The 24739-nt window shown below is 40.7% G+C and overlaps 1 protein-coding gene across 3 annotated transcripts in view; it reads left to right on the forward strand.

Moving 5' to 3' along the window:
• The first annotated feature begins 4778 nt into the window (after window positions 1–4778).
• Window positions 4779–24739, forward strand: part of slc35b3 (solute carrier family 35 member B3) — a 106136-nt gene continuing 86175 nt past the window's right edge. For 2 of the 3 annotated variants that reach the window (XM_060823144.1, XM_060823146.1), the window contains exons 1-3: window positions 4779–4865; window positions 15353–15507; window positions 19688–19771. The gene's annotated coding sequence lies outside the window, so the exon portion shown is untranslated. The remainder of the gene's footprint in view (window positions 4866–15352; window positions 15508–19687; window positions 19772–24739) is intronic. The other variant, XM_060823147.1, reaches the window with a different exon arrangement.

The following is a 24739-nucleotide window of genomic DNA, read 5'->3' on the forward strand; positions in this document are numbered from 1 at the left end:
TTTGATGTAACTGAGTGTCTTGCTAGTATGTATCAGAAGCCAGGTAAAGTTAACCATCTTTCTGTTGATCTGGAATTACATATAGACCAGACCAGATGAGGATGTCAGATTTCCATTCCGAAAGGAAATTTATGAGTTTGTATCAAAAGTTTTGACAGGTATTTAAAAAGGAATACTGGAAGTAAAGTGAATGTTCATCCTCCAAGGAATGAGAATGGCAAGATAGTCAAGAGATGGTAGATGGAATTAACTGACTTTTTGTTTTTGACTTCACTGTAGAGGATACAAAAGCATTCCAGTAATAGCTGTAAAGAAGAGGCTGAAGGAAGTTGGTCATTACAGTCACGTGGTAAAGAGTGCTCCAACCTGGTGGAGCAGCAGGTTGTTGGGTCCTGTGTCCTGATGGACCTTATCATGGGCACTCAAAATAGGTGACTAATGAGGTAGTCGAAGCATTGGTGTTAATTTTCCAAATTTGCTGGATTGTGAAAAGGTTCCATCAGAGTTGAAAGTATGAGGTGTGTTTGAATCCATCACATATCAGACTGTTTGGATTGGCTGAAGAGGCGGTTAAAGTCACTGAGGAGCACACAGGAGCTACAAGATTGTTAGTGAGTTTAGAGAGGTGGTTTCATTGCAAGTTCAGTCAGATAGATGGGTGACTGTCAGGAGAGGTAGGAAGGTAGTTCAGGTCATGGCTGTTCCTCTCTCAAACAGATATGCTATTTTGGGTATTGTTGAGGGGGATCATCTCTCAGGGGAAAATGGAACTGGCAGCCTGATCTTGGGCACGAAGAATGAATATAATGTTAAGTGGGGTTCGTCAAGATTCAAAAGAGCGATAGAAGACTCTCCTATCAGGGGGACAGACAGGAGATTCTGCAGCTATGAGCATGAATTCAGGATGGAATGTTGCTTCTATGGTGCTAGGGTTAACGATGTATCAAAGCAATTGCAGTATATTGTCAAAGAGGAGAATGAGAATCGAGAAGTTGCTGTACACATTGATAAGAATGACATAATTAGAGAAATGTTTGAAGCTTTGCAGAGTGAATAAAGGAAGCTAGGTAAAAGGTTAAAAAGTAGAACCTCAAGGTAGTAATCTCTGGATTAGGAATAAGAAAATAGGACAGATGAATCAATGGTTGAGGAAATGTTGCAGTGGGAAGGGATTCAGATTCTTGGATCATTGGGGGATCTCTTCAGGGGAAGAAAATATCTTTTTAAAAGGGACAGTTTTTAGCTGAACTGGAAGGGGATGACTGTCCTCATGGGGAGATTTGCTGGTGCTACTCAGAAGCTTTGAAGTGAGTAGGCAGGGGGGGTTGTGTGGGAGCTAAAGTAGTCTTGAAGATAGGAAGAAAATGACGATGGCTCTGAATTTTAAAAAAGCAAGTTGATTAGAAAAGACAATCAAGAGCAAATCAGAGAATGAGGTAACTCTGATGAATTAAAGTACATAATCATGGCTTTGTGAGAGGCAGATCATGTCTTACTAAATTGATTGAATTTTTCAAGGAGGTGATGAAAGTGATCGATGAGGCTAGGGCAGTGGTTGTTGTTTACATGAGTTGTAGTAAGGCTTTCAACAAGGACCCCCATGGTAGGCTTATCCAGAAGATTAAGATGCATGGGATCCACGGTGACCTGGCCGTGTGAATTCAGAATTGGCTTGCCCATAGTAAACAGAAGATAGTAATGGAAGGGTGTTTTCTGGCCAGAAGTCCGTGATTAGTGGTGTTCTGCAGGTATCTGTACTGGGACCTCTGCTGTTTATGATAAATATAAATGACTTGGATGAAAATGTAGGTGGGTGGATTAGTAAGTTTGCAGATGGTACAAAGATCAGTGGAGTTGTGGATACTGTAAAAGGTTGTCAAAGGATATAGCAAGATATAGAAGAGTTGTAGATATGGATGGAGGAATGGCAGATGGAGTTTAATCTGGGTAAATGTGAGATGCTGCACTTTGGGAGATCAAATGTTAAGGAAACGTATACAGTTAATGGCAGGACCCTGAACACCATTGATATATAGAGGGATCTTGGGGTTCAAGTTCATAGTTCCCTGAAAGTTGCCATGCAAGTAGATAGGGTAAAAAGAAGGCATATGGCATGCTTGCCTTTATTGGTCAGGGAATTAAATACAAGAGTCAGGATGTTATGTTGCGGCTTTATAAGACTTTGGTTCGGCTGCAGTTAGAATATTGCATTCAGTTCTGGTTGCCACATTACAGAAAGGATGTGGAGGCTATGGAAGGTGCAGAAGAGGTTTACCAGGATGCTACCTGGGTTAGAGGGTATGAGGTGAGGCTAGAAAAACTAGGGCTGTTTTCTCCAGAGCTGTGGAGGCTGAAGGGAAACTTGATGGAAGTCTTTAAAATTATGAGATGCGTAAATAGGGTTGACAGTCAGAATCTTTTTCCTAGAGTTGAAATATCTAATACAAGGAGGCATACATTTAAGGTGAGAAGGAGAAAGCTTAAATGAGACATGAGCGGCAAATGTTTTTTTTCACAGGGAGTGGTCAGTGTTTGGGACGTGCTGCCAGAGGTGGTAGTGGGGGCATTTAAGGGAGTTTTAGATAAGCATTTGATATGCAAGGAATGGAGGGATACGGATTAAGGTCAAGCAGAAGGGGTTAGTTTAATTAGGCATCATGTTTGGCACAACATCATAGGCCAAAAGGCCCATTCCAGTGCTGTACAGTTCTATGTTCTATGTTCTATGCTAAGCATTTCATTTAATATTGCTTAATTAAGATACTTGTTGCAGTACCACAATTTGTTAGCATGTGCACACCTTTGTGAACAGGCGAATAAAGAGAATGGCAATTGTAAGAAGAATTAGATTACTTACAGTGTGGAAACAGACCCTTCGGCCCAACAAGTCCACATTGACCCGCTGAAGCGCAACCCACCCGTTCCCCTACATTTACCCCTTTACCTAACACTACAGGCAATTTAGCATGGCCAATTCACCTGACCTGCACATCTTTGGACTGTGGGAGGAAACCAGAGCACCCGGAGGAAACCCACGCTGTGAGGCAGCAGTGCTAACCACAGTGCTAACCACTGTGCCACAGTGCCACCCACAGTGGTTAGCACTGCTGCCTCACAGCGCCAGAGACCCGGGTTCAATTCCTGACTCAGGCAACTGACTGTGTGGAGTTTGTACATTCTCTAACAGTGGTTAGAAGAATGTTAGTCTTCTAAACATCCTTCAACATATCTAACTGATTGTGGACAAGATACAAATGGCGAAAGTGTTGAAGGTTACTTTGAAGCATGTGGTAATCTAAAAAGAAGATGAAGCAAGTGTGATTGATGAAAGCCAGAAGATACTTGCGAAGGCTCATAAGGCTAATGTCAGTAAATGACTTTAAAGCTGGGATTTTCAACTGAAGGTTTTGTAAATGACATTGGACTCTTCATAAGGCACTTTGACATTGGACTAATATTTATAGGACCATTGGACTGTCAGTACCCAACTATCCACCCTGAAAAAGGGAATTAGGTAAGATACTTCAAGCTCACATCAAACAATCATGAGGAATCAAGAAATAGAGAGGACTTGGGCAACAAGAAAATTGGAAATTGAGAACAAAAAAGGACAAAGACACAAATAGAGAGAGAGAAAAACACAGCTAAAGAGAAGGGAATCAAAGAAATGGAAGAAAGAGAGACAAAGAAAGAAAGAGAGAAAAGTGAATGAGAGAAAGAAAGAAATGTTTGCATTTGCCAGTAATTCTGCCCAGTCTGAACTGATATTTGTGACTTGTCACTCTCGTTTATTTTTGCTAGTTGCTGATGTGTTATATCCATCTGGAACTCTGATTAAAGTCGATACTCCAATCCTAATTGACTGGTTAGACAGTGTAGTATCACTATATCATTGCAAGACTAAGTATCGTACAATACGGTAGCAACTAATCCATGCCAAAACAAACAATAGGAAGAAATTATGAAAAAATAAATTGTTGAAGGAAAAGTGCAATTTGAATAATAATACCCAGCTGGAAAAGCTTTTAGAAAGCATTCCCATTTAAGATTGTACACTAGCTGCCAAAGCTAAGACTAAATACTTTACAATGTCCTTTCTTCCAGCCTTGATATTTGAGATGAGCTGTTTTGGAAAGTATAACACTACTTAAACAGTCCTTATAACTGTTCTACAATAAAGGCTGCCTCTAAAGCTATCATTTAGGGGCAGGAAGTGAAACTAAAGCAGAAAGTTCAGCTTAGTAATTGGTCATGGTCACGCTAAGTGAACAGGAAGAAATCTGCAACTGATTAGAATTCTTCCTTTTAAATTAATAGTCAGAAAATTAATTATATTTTAGACCCATTTCCACTATCGTTTTTCCTGTTTAGGAGGTATTTTACAGGGGATATTCTCAGATAACAAAACACTGAGTAAATGATTTTGTAAGCTCAAGGGCCGAATGTTTCAATTTAGTAAGCAGTTCACCTTCCTCTTAGAAATGGAAAGCAATTAAAAATAGTTGCTCAAGAACATAAACAAAAACTAACTTTTCAAAACATTACGATAAGCAGTTTGTCCACAAAAGATTCTTCATGGCCCTTATCTCGTTTTGATCCGATCGGTTATAGAGGTCTACTTGGGTGCTCTCCTGACCTGTGCCTGCATCTGTTTATCCCAAAGTCAACATTGCGCCACTACTTCCTCCTAGATAACTCGGAGTGTGCTGTGCTTTGTGTTCCATGTTTGGCATCACCCTCTTAGGAATTAAGTACTTTCCTGAATCCAAAGGATCAGCTAATTCAGAACATTCTACAGCTTAGTCTCAAGCATTTGGTACTTCAAAATGCAAATTACAATTATAGTTGTTTTATTTTCATTGAAGGTAAGTTTTCTTTCACTCTCTAATAGTTGAAGAAAGTTACAATAATATTGATTGGTTGTGTGATATTAAGACATCATAAATAAACGCTAAAGACGAAACGTAGTTAATTGATGCAACAATTGATAGTTATAGTCTTAATTTAAGCATATAAATGGTTCAAAATAACTCAATGTAACTCTTTGTGTCTCTTGCTGTTCACATTACATAATTAGCGTTGCCAGGAGTCTGGATTCAATTAGTAAAACAAGCCCATAAGCTGGTTATGGTTAGAAGGATTTTCAGACTGTTTTATCAGTACTCTGCCTGTTTAAACAATTTCCCCAGAAGAAAGTACTACTAATATCTTCAAACTCCAAAGCCTTTGAGCGATGGAGTTCCTTTACTGTTCACAGTCCTCTAATGAAAACACCTTCCACAATGCAAAGTTTCTTTGAAAAGGGATAAGGGCTAATGCTTGACCATATTTTGAAGAATTACACAAAAGGATCAATTATTGAAGTGCAAGGGACAGCATATTTATTCATTTCTGTCTTCTTTTTACAAATTATCAACACAAATGCTGATAAGTTTTTAATTAAAAAATCATGTGATTCTATATCACAGAGGATGTGCCTTCATCTAATCAGGTAATATTCACAATTCACAAGTTCAGCTGTTTAGATCTATGGATTTTTTTTAAATTAACTTGGCTCCACCAAACTAAAGAATACTTTTACAATTCCTGATTCATGGTTAGGAGAGACTCCTTTTTTTTTAAAGCAGCTTCATACAGAAGAACATAAGAAATAGGAGACATGTTGGAGCTGAGTACCATGTAGTGAAATTTGAGACAGAATTGCCAAATGTTTTCAGTACACATGGACATGAGAACATTTGACTGCTTCGATGGAAAGGATGGCGCATGCCTTGGAGACCTGGGATCAGAAGGTCATCTTTGTGTTGAACCTCAGGAGATGAGAGAGATTTTAAATGAATAGTTTGTGTCAATTTTTACTGTGGAGAAAGAAATGGAGGATAGAGAATACATGGAAATAAATATTGATGTTTTGAAAACAGTTCACATTACAGAAGTGGAATTGCTGGAGGTCTTAGAAAACATAAAGGTGAATAAATCCCCAGCCCTTGATTAAGTATGTTACAAGACACTGCGGGAAGTTAGGGAGGAAATTGTGGAGCACCTAGCAGAAATATTTTTAACATCTATAACTACAGGTGAGATGCTGCAAGACCGGAGGATAGCTAATGTTGTGCCTTTATTTAAGAAAGGCTGTCAGGAGAAGCTTGGGAACTATAAATGTATGGGTCCGCTATTAGTAGTGGGTAAGCTGTTGGGGATGATTTTGAAAGATAGGATTTACATGCATTTGGAGACGCTAAGAATGATTAGGGATAGTCAGCATAGTTTTATGTGAGAGAAGTCTCACAAACTTGATTGTGTGTTTTGAAGAAGTAACCAAAAAGATTGATGAGGGCAGAATGGTAGATATTATTTACTTGAACTTTAGTAAAGCCTTTGATAATGTTCCGCATGGTAAAGTAATTAGTTAAAATTACTAATTACATGGGATTCAGGGTGAGCTTGCCAATTGGACACAAAATTGGCTTAATAGCAGAGACAGAGGGTAGTGATGGAGGATTGTAGACCTGTGACCAGCAGTGTTCGACAGGGATCGGTACTGTTCTTTTTTGTTTGAAATTTATATAAATGATTTGGATGAGAATCTGGGAGTGATGGTTAGGATATTTGTGGATGATACCAAAATTGGTGGTATAGTTGAGAGTGAAGTAAAGATTACAAAGAGCAATTGGGTCAATGGGCTGAGGAGGGGCAGATGGATTTTAATTTGGATAAATGTGAGGTTTTGCATTTAAGTAAAACAAGCAAAGGCAAGGCTTACCTGATTAATGGTAGGGTCCAAGGTTGTGTTGTAGGACAGAGAGACCTCGGGGATTCAGGTACATAATTCTTTGAAATTTGCATCACAGGTAGACAGGGTGATTAAGAAGACATTTACCATGCTTGCCTTCATTGCTCAGACCTATGCGTATAGCAATTGGGATATCATGTCGAGGTTGTACAGGATGTTGGTGAGGTCTCTTCTGGTGTACCGTGTATAGTTCTAGTTGCCCTATGATGGGAAGGATGTTATTAAATTGGACAACGTTTCAAAAAGATTTACTAGGATGTTGCCGGGAATGGACGGTTTGAGTTATAAAAACAGACTAGATAGGCAGGGACATTTTCCACTGGAGTGTAGGAGGTTGAGGGATAACCTTATAGAGGTTTATAAAATCATGAAGGGCACAGATAAGGTGAATAGCAAAGGTCTTTTTCCGAGGGTGGGGGAGTTCAAAACTATGAGACATATTCTTAAGGTGAGAGGAGAAAGATTTAAAAAGGACACGAGGAGCAAACTTTTTATACAAAGTGATTAGTGTGTAGAATAAACTGTCAGAGGAAATGGTGGATGCGGGTACAGTTACAACTTTTGTAAGACATTTGGATAAGTACATGAATAGGAAAGGTTTAGAGGGAATTGGGCCAAACACAGGCAGGTGCGACTAGTTTAGCTTGTGAACATTGTTAGCGTGGACTGGTTGGACTTCAGGGACTGTTTCCATGCTGTATGATGCCATGACTCTATAACAGAACGTTCAATTGTTGCTAAATACATGGTTGAACCTGCACCTTATTCCTCCAGCATGGTTACAGTGCATCAATGACATATTGTGAGGGGAATTTTGGTGACAATCTCAGCCTAGGTTCATAAGACTTATTGCAGGAAGAGTGGGTTTGTTGAATTAGGTCAGATTGAAGAGATTGGGCCTATATTACAGGTGGAGATACTATCTATGTGAGGCAGGAAGAAATCTGACATGGCTTTGCAGGGTGAAGGAAGGAAGAATCAGTTCCTTGGCTGGGATCTCCCGGGACAACATTCTTAGAAACACTTGTTGTTAATAATAATCTGAGGTGTGCAGCATTTTATTCTGTCAGGTAACGTTCAGAGTTTGGAAGTGCATAGGGTAATGGAGCCACAATCACTGAATTAATATAACATGTGAGTTCTGGAAGAGAAATATATTCAGGGCTGTATGCATAGGTGATGAGTTACATCTTTTATGATGTAGGAGCACTGAATAGCATGCATATTGGCCTAATCGGCTCCTCTTTCTTAACTCTCTGTGTACCTCTACCTATATTAAAGTTCTCAAATAATCCCATTTGGAACATGTGTTAGGGTGACATGAATGCAGCTAAACTGAAATGAGTCACCATGAGTAGGTATGGTGTATGTGGGCTTGCCTGAAGCAGGGCTTCCCTTGTTGTGGAAGAATCACTCAATGGTTTATATTTAAAAAATTACCAGGTGACACAGAAAATCCTTCACAAACTTAAACTTTAATCTTGCAAAATCAAAGCTGTGGGAGCCAGCAAAATATCTTCCCTGACTCCCCACAAGCTCTTTGTTCTCCTCCAGTTTATAGAATTGTTGGTCCCACGCTTATCAGATAATATTAGCATAGCCAATCATGCCGGCTTGCTTTAACTTGCTAAATTAAACAACTTCTGCCACACTGCTTCCCTCCATGACACTTAAAGTATCACATTACAACACCATCATCTTCAGGATTAGCTCATCTCCCAGTGATTTAACTAACCTATCACAATGTACTACCATTATCTGTTACAGGGCTCCAGTAACAGGATTATGGGCATACATTGCAACACTAAGCTAACTACATAACTGCCATGATTTGGAGATGCAGGTGTTGGACTGGGGTATGCAAAGTTAAAAATCACACAACACCAGGTTATAGTCCAACAGGTTTAATTGGAAGCACACTAGCTTTCGGAGCGACGATCCTTCATCAGGTGATAGTGGAGAGCTCAATCGTAACACAGAATTTATAGCAAAAATTTGCAGTGTGATGTAACTGAAATTATACATTGAAAAATTGATAGCTAAGTTCGGTACCCGTAGGGAGGGCCTCAACCGGGACCTTGGGTTCATGTCACATTACAGGTGATCACCATGCACTACACACACACACAGATATTCCTACACACACACACACACACACACACACACACACACTCTCGCATACACACGGACACAGGTACACACAGATGCGCACAGACACCCACACACATCCTTATAGACACGCACACTCCCACACTCACACATGCACCCCCTCACAGGCTTAAGACACTCTGCACTCACTACACACACACACACACACACACACACACACACACACACACACACACACACACACACACACACACACACACTTTCTCACACTCACAACCCTCACCCCAGGCAGACACACACACACACACACACACACACACACACACACACACACACACACACACACAGACAAAGACCAACATGCACATATATTTTGTGGGGTGAATTTGTACTTGCAGAGTTACATTGCACTTTGCTCAAAAACTGCATACATTCATATAGAATTCTGAGCTCAAAAACTGCATGAATTTATGTAAAACTCTGTTATCGCACTTTTTAGATTAGAATCAATCTAAACATCAGGTCATAGACAGAGAACACAGGGGGCCAACACCTTCAACATATTGTCTAGCTATCACTATTGTTAACAGCCAACCCGAGAATGCAACTTTAAAAAAAAAATTTGTAATTTACCCATGAAAGAAGTGAAACTATCACTGTATTCTAACAGATGAAAGGATTAACAAACCATCAATTTTTCAATGTATAATTTCAGTTACATCACACTGCAAATTTTTGCTATAAATTCTGTGTTACGATCGAGCCCTCCACTATCACCTGATGAAGGAGCGTCGCTCTGAAAGCTAGTGTGCTTCCAATTAAACCTGTTGGACTATATAACTGCCAGAATAACTTCCATACTCTCCAGGACCTGGAGGTCACAGAAATATGCAGCGTTGTGCAGGTCCTATTGGCCACAATCACCATAAGGCCAGATTTTTCAAAACTGATCAATGCTTGTGAGGTGTCAGCTGAGACAGTGTAAAACAGAACACTTTATTTAAGGAAACAAAAACTACAGATAACTTAAATAACTTAAGGATGAATGTCCTAAATAGGAAACAATAGCTTTCTGGCCAGCTTGTTTTTTTTAAAACCACCAAACTCTAAAACACGAATATTGTGTCATTACAGTGTCAAGTTCAGGTGATCCCCAATACAGTGCACTGATCCATCTAATTAGCTTATTTCATCCTAAGTCCTGATGTAATATCTGCCCTTCTCACCAACCATGGTGCATGCTATCCTGTGGGACCATGGAGGAGACTCTTTGTTACAAGTCATTCATGTTTATGATGTTATCCCTGTACTTTTCCTGACTGAACAGGGAACTTTCCATCAGCAACTTCAAACCACAATTATGATGGCCCTGCCATGCCATCATAGACATTCTATCCACCCTCTTGTCTGATTTGAGGATCAAAACAAGAAACTGGAGGTTCCAATATTGGAGATGGTTACCCTCTGATACTTGTTTCGCTTAAAGTTTGTACAGTTTTTTTATTTTTCCCCATGGTTTTATCCATACCTCAGACATCATGACTTGCCAATCAGGCTACAATATACTGTGGCTCCAGACACTGGTGGGATCTCACTTGGAACAATAATGGTTCTGTAGCCATCAGGCCATGGAGAGGAGAACTCAGATGTGCATAGGTCTCCAACCTTTTGACTCCAAAATAGTAGGATGTCCCTTCAATTCAGCCAAAATTCAAAGTATGAACTCCACCCATTTTTTGTTCCTGATATATTGTTTGGAAGTGTGACACACAATCAGGGCTTCAAAATGATACCTTTATTCAAGGCTTTATCATCCACCAAGCCACTCAAAACCTCCTTTGGCCTCACTGCTTCACTGTTCCTTTTCCTCCTGTAACAATTCAGTCCACTTGTTGTTATCTTGAATCCTTTTTAAAAATATGTTGACATTCCTGCTCTCCTGTCTGAGTCTATATCAATTGATATACCCAGTCCCTTCCTGAACCTGACCTCTCCATTCTTGAGACCACTGCATCCTGTTGTTTACAGACATCCTCTATGAGGTCACACAACATCATCTCACCAACCCTGAAACTCCCACTTTACGAGATCCAACACCACCCTCTCCCTCTGACAGGTCCCTGTGCCACATAGTGTCCTCACATAAACCCTGAACATGGATGCAGAAATTCTGCCCTTTAGACACACCTCTCTGTAACCATGATTGTCCTGCAATTTCTTTCCAGAAAGACCACACCTTGACTAACAGAACTATGCTTCCTCTCTCGACAATTTAACATGCTTCCAGCCTCTCTGACTCATCACCCAAAGGTCATCTGGTCCTTGCCCCAAGACAACAGTCCTCTCTTTTGCCACCTCCACTCTACCCTTTCAATACTGAGGTTCCTTTACTTGTGCCTCTTTGACTCCATGTCGGTTTGCTCGCTGAGCTGGAAGGTTCATTTTCAGACATTTCATCGCCATACTAGATAACATCATCAGTGAGCTTTCAAATGAAGCACTGGTGGTGTAGCCCACTTCCTATTTATGTGGTTGAGTTTCCTTGGGTAGGTGATATAATTTCCTGCGATGTTATTTCCTATGGAGATGGCATTTCCTGTTCTTTTTCGCAGGGGGTGCTAAATGGGATCCAAGTCAATGTGGCAATGAAGCCTGGCAATCCAAGCAGAAACACATTGACTTGAATCCCATTTACCACCCCCTGAAAAAAAGAATAACAAATGACATCACCATAGGAAATGACATCACCCAGGGAAACTCAAACACATCAATAGAAAGCCATCTACACCAGGAGGCTCACTAAAGATGTTACTTAGTATGGTGATGAAATATCTGAAAATGAACCTTCCAGCTCATCCAGAACCTCAACCTGAGCTACAAATATTCTCAAAACTCCTTGACTTCATCCTACACTGAGACACCCATCCCTTATTGTGCAGCCATCAATCAGCTCGGAGTACTGACACCCGAACTTGATCATAAAAGTGTTCTCCTAGAAGTACAAAGCAGCAAACACTCGCTCCAAAGCATTGGAAGAAACCAACCTCACAACATGCAAGGCTCTCTTATGCATCCGAACCTATGTATTTCTTGATTAAGGAGAATGGAATGAGGAAGGACCACATACACATTTCAGAGCACTTAATTGGAGCACTTAACGTTTATCCCACAATTGAGATTCTAACTTTTGATCTGTCCAATTAAGCTCCCCCACCTGCAGGAGCAATATAGGTTTCCACCCACGAATTCAGGATTTAAATCCTGTGGGCGGTGTGGTTGGTAAATGGCATTCTCTGTTGTCAAAACAAGTAGTTCTAATTCAGTTTGGATTTAGATTATATATAGATTGTTTCCCAAGAAAACTTGCCTCCAAGGTTATGAAAATTTATAAGGTGATTCATTCTTATGTTGTTGCGTTACCACATCAGCTTTAATTGAATAGATGAGTGGGTAATGGGCAGAACAAGCAGCCACTTAAATATTTGTTCACCCAGGGAGGAAGAATAATAAAGCCCCTTGTTTGGACATTTTCAATAAAGTTAGAATTAAAATAGCCTTTGTTGTTGTGTACTGAAGTACAGAAGTACAGCGAAAAGTTTTACAATGTCATCTCTTTTGGCGCCATCTTTTGTACAAGTACCCAGGTACGAATCTTAGATACAAAAAGAGGACGAAAAAAGAAAAGTGGTTGCATTATTTTACAGTGATTTAGAAAATAAGTTAGAAATAAGATATAGTTGAAAGGATAGACATTACAATTAGATAAACAAATTACCAATAAAACTACATTGCAGGAGCTCAGCTCAGGGACTTCAACATGTAGTCTGACCATTTGCGCCAAACCCCACTGTCCCCGCTCCGTTCCAAGCCTCCAGTCTGCTCCACACTGGTTCCCAGCTGATCCAAGGTAAATTTTCTCTAGGACAGCTTCCCTTCAGTGGCTTCCACTCCGGAAGTTGCTCCCCATACCAGCTTTCACTCCAAGACTCGTTCTCCACACCGGCCTCCACTCCGGGGACTGGCTCTGTGCTGGCCTCCGCTCTGGGACTCACTCCCCACTCCAGCCTTCACTCTGGGACACAGTTCACTGCGCCAGCCTCCACTCTGGGACACACTTCTCTGTGCCGGCCTCCACTCAGGTCTCGCTTCCCCATGCTAGCCTCTGTTCCGAGCCTGATTCTCCATGCCAGCCTCTGCTCTGAGACTGCTTCCCCCACTGGCCTCTGGAACACACTTGTTCCTTCATTCTCCTTCGGTAAGTCTGAGTCATTAGTTGAAAAAAAACACATAACAGAGATAAAAAGAGAGAGAATGAAAAGAAAAAGAAAGAAAAAGAACAGGCAGAGTAGAGGAGCTCTGGCTGGAGTGACTTACTCTGTCACAATTTTGCCTAGTGGTCCAAAATTGGTCCAATTTTTTAATATGATATTGTACTCTGGCCCAAATCCCAATTATTCTCCTTCTACATGGGCAGATTCTGAAAGTCAGCAATAGGAACTATGCACCTTAGCCTTTTATGGGTTGACCTGGTTTTAAAGTAACTTTTACAAAGATATTTCATAGCTTGAACTCTACAACCAGGCAGGTAAATTTCACACCATTCTGACTCATTACTTATATCATGATGATTAAATACTAGTTTAATCCAGAGCAAATTGATCCCATTAGGAATAAGGTTGATAACATAATTTTGTGTTGTAATGGATAGTGTTCAATGTCACTACTCCAATGAAACTGCTATAATTTCTGGAGTCTGCAATGTGTAAAGTAAGAAAGAAGTCTCAAAGCTGATATCAGTGACTCTCCAAGACAATGCTGCTGAACTCAAATATTCAATCAAAGGGAAATTTTTGCACCGATGTAAAAGTCCACTTTCACGCTGTTAATCTTGCTACAAAAGGCCTTTAAAAAACTCTACCTTTTTGGGTAATGTGTAATTGGGTTTTAATGGCACAGGAAGTTTGTAGTCACTGACAAACAGCCTTATTGATCCTCAAAAGCAAGACAATTGTATAAGGGTCAGAAAGGATTGCTCCTAAGGAGTGCTTTATACGATGATGTCATATGGATCTAAAAACCGTAAATCTACTTATACCAAAAAAGTTTATATTTTCAATACACACTCACATAAATATTTCCCATAATGGCATCACACCTTAGATATTAATCTCATTTTACAATTTGGATTTGGTTTGGTTAAAAAAGTTATGAAATTTGTCATTTTACTCATAATATAACAGTAGGTAGATAAAATCCCTCATTATTTCTCTCACTCCTTGATACAACCCAAAGATTGGGAGGTTTCAGAACTCTCTATTTGACACCAAGAGACAATTTGACATGCTTTAGCGCAAAGGTAACAATACCTATTCGTACATTTTTAACCAAGTTGTGTGTTGTACATCTATTGCTTGTGTTGATGTTGACATCTTGCCTGAAAGAATTAAGATGGAAAAGCCAATGGAGGTTGAGGATTATTAAGACATCATTATTAACTTGTTACCGTTAGGCAAATAAAATCTATAGAATACAGATTCACAATTAATTAGGCACAGAATAAACGTGAGCATTTAATGGATACACAATACACAACCCACTGAATCACAACAAAATGTTAAAATCCTAGCACTACAAGCTAGAAGAAATTATGTATACAAAAAGGAATTATTCCCTGTCAGTTCCACGTCAACTGAGAACCAATATTGCCTGAAGGATGCCAATGAAAAATGTAAGATATGGAATGGCAAATTAAACAGGCACTCCATTAAAGTGTGCAATGATCTCCTTAGTCACTTAACATAATAAATTATAACATTGGCTTCTGTAATTACTTTTTAAATTTTTTATCTCTGCGCAGTAGCTATAACACATGTGCTAAAATTTGTTTGCAGCACAGTCATCACAGAAATTGCTCAGAAAGTAGTCTTTCCCTTTGAAACATTTTGGGAAGCTAACATATACAGTTAATAGCTCCCATGTTAATTGTGAAACTGTATATTGCTCCATCTTTCTGATACAGTCCTGGATAATCCACTTGTTTTCCCATTGCTTTTTATAGACAAAAAAGCGAGGACTGCACACAAACAATACAAGGGTTTCCAACAGAAAACAAAGATGAACTGTAACCGTAATATGTTTGATGCTGTTCTAATTTTTCCAAATCTTGCCGCAATGTGAACTCAGTTGTTAAACACAACCAATATGTCCCTTTGAGTGGAAACTTGTATATCCAAAACAAAAGGGTTTGTATCTATATTGCAATGTTCACAACCTCAAGAAGTCCCAAAGACACTGTAGTAATGTAGAAAATGTAACAGTCAATTTACCGAGATACAGCACAAATAGCAATGTGATAATGACCAGATAATCTGTTTTGGTGATGTTGATTAACCGTGTACATGGCAGGTACTCATGCAACTCAGCCAACCTTGAATATCTCATATGCTGCAGGCAAGGATGCCCTGAAGTATGGTACATTGGCAAGACCGAACAGAGGCTACAGCAATGGATGAATGGACACCGCACAACAATCAAAAGACAAGGGTGTTCCCTCCCAGTTGGAGAACACTTCAGCAGTCCAGGACATTCGACCCTCGGACCTTTGGGTAAGTGTCCTCCAAGGCAGACTTTGGTACAGGCAACAATGAATAGTGGCCAAGGAGAGGCTGATATCCAAGTTCAGTATCTATGGGAATGGCCTCAACCGGGATCTTGGGTTCATGTCACATTACAGGTGACTCTACTGCACTACACATACACATACACACAGTCAGATGCACACACATAGATTGACACACACACACACAAACGCTCCTACACACACACACAGACACTCCCACACACACACACTCACACTGGCTCTCTCTCATACACAAGCTCTCTCTCATATGCTCACACATACACACCCACACTCACATGCACCGTACCACAGACTTATACCCCTTCACACTCACACTCACACACATACACACACTCTCTCACAGACATTTATAACCACCCCCACCCCCACCCCCACCCCCCAGTCACCCACATACACACACACAAATATAAGTTTGTGGGGTGAATTTGTGCTTGCAGAATTATATTTTATTTTGCTCAAAAGCTGTAAGAGTCTATAAACCTGTGTTTTAGATTAGAATCAGTCCAAACATTGTGCACAGACAATCTCACACAGCGCACCTCACACCTTCAATGTATTATCTGGGCCAACTTGACACCAATTGTTAAAATTCACTTAAGAATGTAACTTTAAAAAGGTTCTTGGATTTACATATGAAAGGACTGAAACCAACATGGCCATTCTAAAAAATGAGAGACTTAACAAACAATCCAGTTTTTTTTCAATATATAATTTCAGTTACACCACACTGTAAACTTTTACTATAAATTCTGTGGCTTATGATCTCATATTCCACAATCAACTGATGAAGGAGCAGTGCTCCAAAAGCTAGTGCTTCCAAATAAATCTGTTGGACTATGACCAGGCGTTGTGTGATTTTTAACTTTTGTACACCCCAGTCTAGCACCAGCATCTCTAAATCCTGTTTAACATTGTTTAGAGAAAGAGTGATAACCACCTATGGTATTTCAAAACAGTTCCTTTGGATCCTTCCTACCGCTCTGTCAGAACAGACCCAATATTTACTCAACATCTCATCACCTCCAACAGTGCAGCAGTCCCTCCATATTATACATGCAAGCTGGACTTTGCTCATGACTCTGGAGTGGTAAATGTACTCATAAAATCCTTTGAACTCATAAGCAAGAGCAACTGAGCTGTATGTGACACCAAGGGATGACTTGATATGCAGGAGTACTATTATTTCTGTCAATAAAGTCTATTGCATTTGGGGTAAAACAAACAATGGTCCAATTTTCCAATTTGCAGTTAGTGTGGTGGCAAGTGGATTTCATGGCAACGGTTTGTTTTGGCACAGGGCAAGTTTTCTCAAGCAGCCTTCTGCCTCTCTTGTCATTAATTATGAAGCTGAACTGTCATGTTCTGGGCATCCTATGGCAAGTAAGACGATGTAATCACCCCTGACAAGGGCTCCTGGTTCACATACGTCTGCAACCCACTTCAGATGCTGCAATTCAGGAACTACCTCTTACACTGCAGTGCTTGGTCCTGAACTTTCCTCCTTATACATGACCACTGATTGCATTCACTTCCATCACATTCAATCCCTCCCATAGTCCCATTGCTGGAAAAACTGGTCCATAACTGGACTGAAAGGGTCAAGTCTGGTGGAAAGTGACAGAACAATGGTGGGATAGGGTATTAGGCTTCTCAATCCTTAGAAGGTGAAAGTTTTGAATTTGGCCAGAGAAAAGCAAGAATAACTCATGTGAGGACAAGTAGACACCATTTGACATTCAAACCAGTAAGCTCCAATGTGTTGTGCAGTTCTCCCAATACCACCAAAGCTAACTCAGTCTTAATCTGCACAAGCTCTCATCCATTTTTTACAGCTACCTCCATCTCTTCTCTTATGGAGGCACTAGTGGCACCCAGTGAACCTCCACTAAGGAGATGTCAGTGATGGAGACCCTGAGATCCACTGCTTCCTCTGAGGAGGAGGCCACTCCATTCTCAGTGAATGTATTGGCAAAGCTTTCACTTGCACCTTCCATCAGCTCAGCGACTTTCACCTCACTGAATGCTTTTCTAGATTAAACTCTGGTGAGCAATCACTGACATATCTTATTATTTAGACATGGAAGAGATTCCTCAGGTCATCAGAGAACAGATTCTATCAGAGACCAGCACCTGCCCCAGGAAAATTATGCGTACAATTTTGGTTGACCTTCTAAAGGAAGGATGTTGTTAAACTTGAGAGAGTGCAGAAAAGATTTACAAGGATGTTGCTGGAACTGGACGGTTTGAGTTATAGGGAGATGCTGAATAAGCTGGGGCTTTCTTTCCCTGGATGGGCTGATGGGTGATATTTCAAAGTTTCTCAAATCATGAGAAATGTGGATAGGGTGAATAGCTAACATCTTTTTCTTAAGATCTGGGACTTCAAAACTAGATAGCATAGGTTTAAAGTGAAGCAGGAAAGATTTTTAAAAAGTCCTGAGGGGTGTGCTTTTCATGCTGAGGGTGGTGTGTGTATGGATCAAGTGAGCTGCCAAAGCAAGTGGTGGAGGCATGTAGAAATAGAACATTTAAAAGGTATTTGGATGGATATGCAAATAGGAAGGGTTTAGAGGGCCATGGGCCAAATGCTGGCAAATGGGACTAGGTCAGATTGGGATGTCTGGTCAACATGGACGAATTGGACTGAAGGGTCTGTTTCCATACTGCTTGACTCTACAACTTTGTGTCCCCCTTCTCGGCCATTAATAACTGCAGAGACAGGCACAAGAACATCAGGCAGCTTTCCAGAGGCACTCATTACACAGGAATGAAAGGTTCCGGAGTCTATCAATACTTTGCTGGCTCTGGTATGCATGCATCTGCCTGTCTCCAAAAACAGATCGGTGACCATCATAAAGACTCAGGTTCAACAGAATACTACGTCTGTTTGTTACATGTGCAGACCTGTACTACAGAACTTTGGTCATGCTGTTCAACATTAGTAGCAAAGTGGAATGTGGATAAGACACCTTGAGCTCATTTCAGTGCCCACTTCCTTTCAGGAAGATGGGATGGCACCAGTAGGCACCTACAGGGAGCAGTAGTAATAAACAAGATCCTCAGAAGCTTCTTCTCAGGCTGTTCCAGAGGTGCTTGGCCCCCTCTGCCACCCCCTACCCCCCTGCAACCCACCCCCTCAACTTATCCCCCGCCCCAGTGATTCCAAAGCCTGCAGCAGCACAAGCCGAGGAGGGTAAGCTGCAATATTATAGATCTGGGTTTTCTAGATCCAAATGCAGCAGGGAATGACTGCCCAAGTCTTCCAGGATAGTGGGGTAAATTACAGAACTGAGAGATGAGCAGCCTCTTCAGAACCCCAAGGATGAAGGCTGTTGCAATCATCAAGTATTGCTCACCTATTAAAAACAATCTGATTGCAGACAGCTTCAGACATTGCAGTTCAATCCAATCATACCATTACGTGAAATCTGACTGGACCCTGAATGATGTGGCCTATGGTGAAATTTGTTGAGGAATCACATGAGAAGTCTGGCAAGACCAATCTTGATGTTGGGCGCAATTCGCTGCATGTTTTACACTTATGCCAAACAGTAAGATTGGTTTCTCATTAGGCAGCAGTAAAGTATCACTTAAGGAGTATTACATCTTGTTAATGATCTTATTAAAGCCACAACTGACCTCATTAATACTCAGCTTTCTACTTACCAAACTTGCCAAACAAGCTAGATGCTAAGAATCCCCTACATGGAAATCAGAGCAGATACCAAGCAACTTCAGCTTGTGTTTCCTCCATGATGGACACTTGACACCAACATCTCAGGGCATGGTGCATGTGCACTCGATATGTGCACTCCAAATTGGCATCTGACATGTGCCAACCCTCATGGCACCTTTCTAATACACCTACAGGACGCTTCTGCACTTTAATGCTGCATCTTGGGTTGCACTGACAACCATCATTATAATGCTGCAGCAAGTGCACAGTGCACTCAGCAACGTGCATCTAGCTCATGGACTGGACCAGGCTGCATCTCCAGCCTGTTTGCTTTGTATCATTGTGCTTGTTTATTCTGAGCCTAACTGGATAGTTACTACATCTCTGTCTTACCTTGCTTTGCCTTTTTGACCCTCAGCTAGAAATACCAGGCTCATTGTCCTACTATTTACTGTGCTATTTATTACAGAGAAAAACCATGAAGCTTGTGATAGTCATCAGCAGTTCTCGGTCAAGTTGTGGGACAGAGCTTACAGACGGAGATCCTGGTGAAGTAAGTCACGGGCATTTTCCGATACCAGTCCAAGGGCTTGGATACGGTCAGTCAGCCCCTTGGGGTGGTCAGAGTCAAAATCTTTCTCCACTGAACTGGTGAAGAGCCAAATGTTGAGCGTGCCCTAACTGTGAGTTGTTTTCCTCCTAATATGAGAGACAGTTAGGTATTAAGGGACATCAAAGTGGGTGGCACAACTGTCACTGTTGGTACAGATGGGAATGGTGGAGGTGGTTTCAGTAGCAGAGTTGAAGTGAGTATCAGAGAGAAAAAGCACTTAAGTTTTCAACTTGAAAAAGGTCATTACTCTTCTTCCTACAGAGTTGTGTATTCCACCAAAAAGCGGAGACTCACACTAACCCTGGTGGGCGGCACGGTGGCACAGTGGTTAGCACTGCTGCTTCACAGCGCCAGAGACCCGGGCTCAATTCCCGCCTCAGGCGACTGACTGTGTGGAGTTTGCACATTCTCTGTGTCTGCTTGGGTGTCCTCCGGGTGCTCCGGTTTCCTCCCACAATCCAAAAATGTGCAGGTTGGGTGAATTGGCCATGCTAAATTGCCCGTAGTGTTAGGTGAAGGGGTAAATGTAGGAGTATGGGTCTGGGTGGTATACGCTTCGGCGGGTCGGTGTGGACTTGTTGGGCCGAAGGGCCTGTTTCCACACTGTAAGTAATCTAGTCTAAAGTAATCTAATCTAATCTAAACCTTGGACATAGCTGATATGATTTGGTCCATGGAAGAGGGTCTCTGCACTACCTCATCCAGCAGAATCTCCAGGCCTTGCCTGCAAAGCAGTCACTGATTTTCTCTCAGTTTGCCACACTGAGAGCAAATGTCAAGAAATGTGCAGAGCAGCTCCAAACTGACAGCATTGGTCCAAGTGCACAATGGCTTTTTCAGCGATGCCAGTCATTTCTGGGATATCCTAACAGTAGTGAGTTGTTCTGGGGATGAGATGGAGTGCCATAAGGGCTGGATAGTTAATGAAGTGAGTTGAGAGTGTTGTTCTGGAAAAGCACAGCAGGTCAGATAGCATCTGAGGAGCAGGAGAATCATTGTTTCGGGCATAAGCCTTTTATCAGGAATGAGGCTTGTGGGTCGGGGGTAATAGAGAAGTGAGTTTGGCAAGATACAGCCAAAGGCAAATCACTCTTCAAACCAAACTCAAATATAACTAACACTTAGTCATACAGTCATACAGATGTACAGCACGGAAATAGATCCTTCAGTACAACTCGTCCATACTAACCAGATATCCTAAATTAACCTAGTCCCATTTGCAGCACTTGGCCCATGTCCCTCTAAACACTTCTTATTCATATACCAGCCTCCATCACTTCCTCTGGCAGCTTATTGCATACACACACCACTAGCTGTGTGAAAAACTTGTCCTGAGGTCCCTTTTACATTTTTCCCCTCTCACCTGAAACCTATGCCCTCTAGTTCTGGATTCCCCCACCCCAGGGAAAAGACCTTATCCATTTACCCTATCCATACCCCTCATGATTTTATAAACATCTATATGGTCACCCCTCAGCCTCTGATGCTCCAGGGAAAACTGCCCCAGCCTATTCAGCCTCTCCTGATAGCTCAAATCCCTGAAACCTGGCAACATCCTTGTAAATCTTTTCCGAATCCTTTCAAGTTTCACAACATCCTTCCACTAGGAGGGAGACCAGAATTGCACACAATATTCCAAAAGTGGCCTAACCAATATCTTGTACAGCTGTAACATGATCTTCCAATTCCTATACTCGATGCTCTGACCAATAAAAGAAAGCATGCCAAACATATTATCCACTATCCTATCTACCTGGAACTCCATTTTCAAGGACCTAGTAACAAAAAAAAAATAAGATATGGGCCATTCCAAACTGTGGCAAAACTATTACACTTTAATGTGGACATTGCTGAGTGAGAGTGTAGAATCAGTGATGTTTCTGCAGCAAAAGGTTCATTCTATGTGTCAGTTTTTCAAGGGAGCTCACTGAGCAAGGCAAGGAGATATACAATGGATACAATATATGTCCACTACCCCTCAAAGAACACTAATCTACCAGGAACAATTGTCCAAAGCATTACCCCTTGCAAGTTAAATATTATCATAGAGGATGCTCAAGCATTTCATGGCAACTTAATTGTCTATGTGAATTCTGAAATGTTGAATTGTTACTCATGATAGGAGGATTAAAAGGATGGCTTAGGATTTCTGTCAACTTGGTGGCTACAATGAAGAATTTTACAACACATCATTTGAAGTCATATCCTCTTGGAAGCCTGACAAATAGCAAATCTTAACACGTGATATTAGTGCAGTCTGTCAGTGGCTTCTACTTTTGTCTTAACAGTCAGGTAGGTTAGGTTATATACAGATATTTTAGAGTGGGATGACATAAAGGTACCATGTGTACAACCACATAGATAAGGAAACTTTGATTCCAACATCACAAAAGGCCATTCACTGCAGAAATACCAAGGTCCACAAAACTAACAAACAATGTTCTTTGCACTAAGCAGAAGCTGTTTGCCAGATTAGCAGCAGATTTGTAAACAAGGAAGGAGACAAAGGGAGAAAAGCACCAGTCACATTTCAATGTACTTATGGGTTGAAGTTTGGGATATGCCGCACAGGTCCTTAGTTGCTCCCTGAGAAAAAAAGTTGCCAGCATCTAAATTCAGGACAGCTGTAACCTTGATGGCCTTGATGACCATCACAATGGACTTTCCATCCAGTCCTTTTCAACACAATTTCTCCCCTAACAAATAACACATGACTGAGATGATGGGTGAGATATCCTTAATCGGTGAATACACTGACTTTCAGACAGCATCTGAGAGGCAGGAAAGCCAACATTTTGGGCCAAAACATTGTCATTCCTGCTCCTTTCTGAATGGCTGTGCTCTCCTCGTTTCACATCTATTAACTCTAACTTCCAGCATCTGCAGTCCTTACTGTCTTCTGACTTTCAGACAGTTCCCCTCAATGTCTCCTCTTGCATTGTCAATGGAGTAAGAGCAAAGCCACAATGAGTCCAACAATGGTGTCCTGCGTATGAGTTTCATAAGCAGGTCCTTTGTGGAGAATATCACAAAGATAACACATTATTATTGAAAGAATTCCTGAGCTCTCACATCCACCACAATGAAGGTTGTGTAATGCCATCACACAGTGTGGCATCAAGGCTTCCCACGGAGGACATTCCTATGCCTCTATGAGAATTTTGGGGGTATGTCACCATATCCAATTGTTGCTGTGGTTCTGTTCGCTGAGCTGGGAATCACAATATCCAATTGTGATTCACACAATCAAAGGTTTCATGCTATTTCAGAAATAATCATGGTTTTGTAACTGAATAAACAATTGATTAGTATATTTACAGTCAATCTGGTATTTGCTGCACATAATTTCTGAAGCTTAGTTAGATTCAGGTGTGCACAGGGGTAATTTAGGAATTTAACAAGGTAAAATTGAGCAGAACACTTGCAAGCTGCACCTTTTTGTTTGTAATATGCTACCCATTAGGTCACTGACATGAAAGTTGATCTAAAATTGTGTGATAATTCAAAGATTTTATTGACAGAATCAATTCTCAATTTCCCATGGATCAGTTCATCTGGTTAGTCAATCAGCAGTATATCATAATACCTACCACGATCAAGTCGGTGTCATTGTACATTTTATAACTCAGATCGGTGCAGAGATTATACTAACTTCTATTTGTGTAATGAGATTTCTCAACAGTATTTTAAAACGTATATGCCATTCTTCCAGCTTACTTTAATTTGAATTCATATTCAGGCTTAACGAATCAAGCCAGTGAGCATCAATAGGAAGCAGACTTATATGATCAAACACAGAACAATTGAACACTGCATAATAAATAAATACCATCAACCTTGCCAAACTTCCTTGTACCATTCAAAGTCCTATAATTTCTATGCTTTTGTGACTCTTTTACTGTATTTTCTAATTTTGGCTGTTCATTTCCCTGCTGAAACGTTTGGATGCCATCTCCTGGCAATCCTCCAACCCAATCACAGGTTTAAACTGTTCCAACAGTACTAGCAAACCTTCTCCCTGTCTGAAGATTCCAAGAGTAGAATTGCAGCTCATGTTAGTAACTATTCCTGATGTCATGAAAATTTGGCAACATTTCTGATGGTGTTCTACTAAAAGTCAGGAAGCCTTCTATAGGAACTATAAAATAGTAATGTCACACTATTGCCATTTGCCATTTGTCACCAGAACAGAAGCAGAAAGGTCTTAACCTCAACACATATTTAGAAGGTGATAATTACGTTTGCAGAAGATTAGGCCATGATATAGACTCAGAACACGTATTTTGCAATTTCACAATAAAACACAATGTCACCACTTTACTTATATGTCCTTTGTCATTTTCAGTAAAGCTATGAACAATAATGACCTTACATTAATGAATTTGCTAACACAAATAAAATAACTAAGACTGACCAATCATGACTTCCGTATTCTGCAAGTTTAGTATAGAGAATTGTGAAGAATATTTTCCCCTTCAAGTGTTGCTGTATTTCTTCGTGCACCTTAGCATTTGACAGATCAGTAAATCACATGATTGTTCAGACCAAGGAGATTTTCTTAAATGAAGTCAGAATGAAACAGGCATGCCCAAGACTAGTCTTCATCCAGTCCCTTATTTGAAAGTAATGTTGAAGCCGCATATGACAAATTCCAATGTGCAATGACGTTATCCTTTGAACTATGGGCTGACTTTAACAGTTACAGATCTGTAGGTCCCTGCTGAATGTAGAACCTGCAACAATGTAAGATCAGTTTTTTCAGTTGCTGACTTTGCAGCCATTTTTATGACAACCAAAACAACCTGATTCAAAACAGAAACAGGAATCTAATAACTTGCATTCCCAGTGATTTAAAACATTCAATCACATAGATTTTTCTTATGTTGTTTTATAACTAAATTGGTTATT

This window comes from Hemiscyllium ocellatum, chromosome 4, assembly GCF_020745735.1.
Source record: "Hemiscyllium ocellatum isolate sHemOce1 chromosome 4, sHemOce1.pat.X.cur, whole genome shotgun sequence".
Classification (NCBI taxonomy): Eukaryota; Metazoa; Chordata; class Chondrichthyes; order Orectolobiformes; family Hemiscylliidae; genus Hemiscyllium; species Hemiscyllium ocellatum.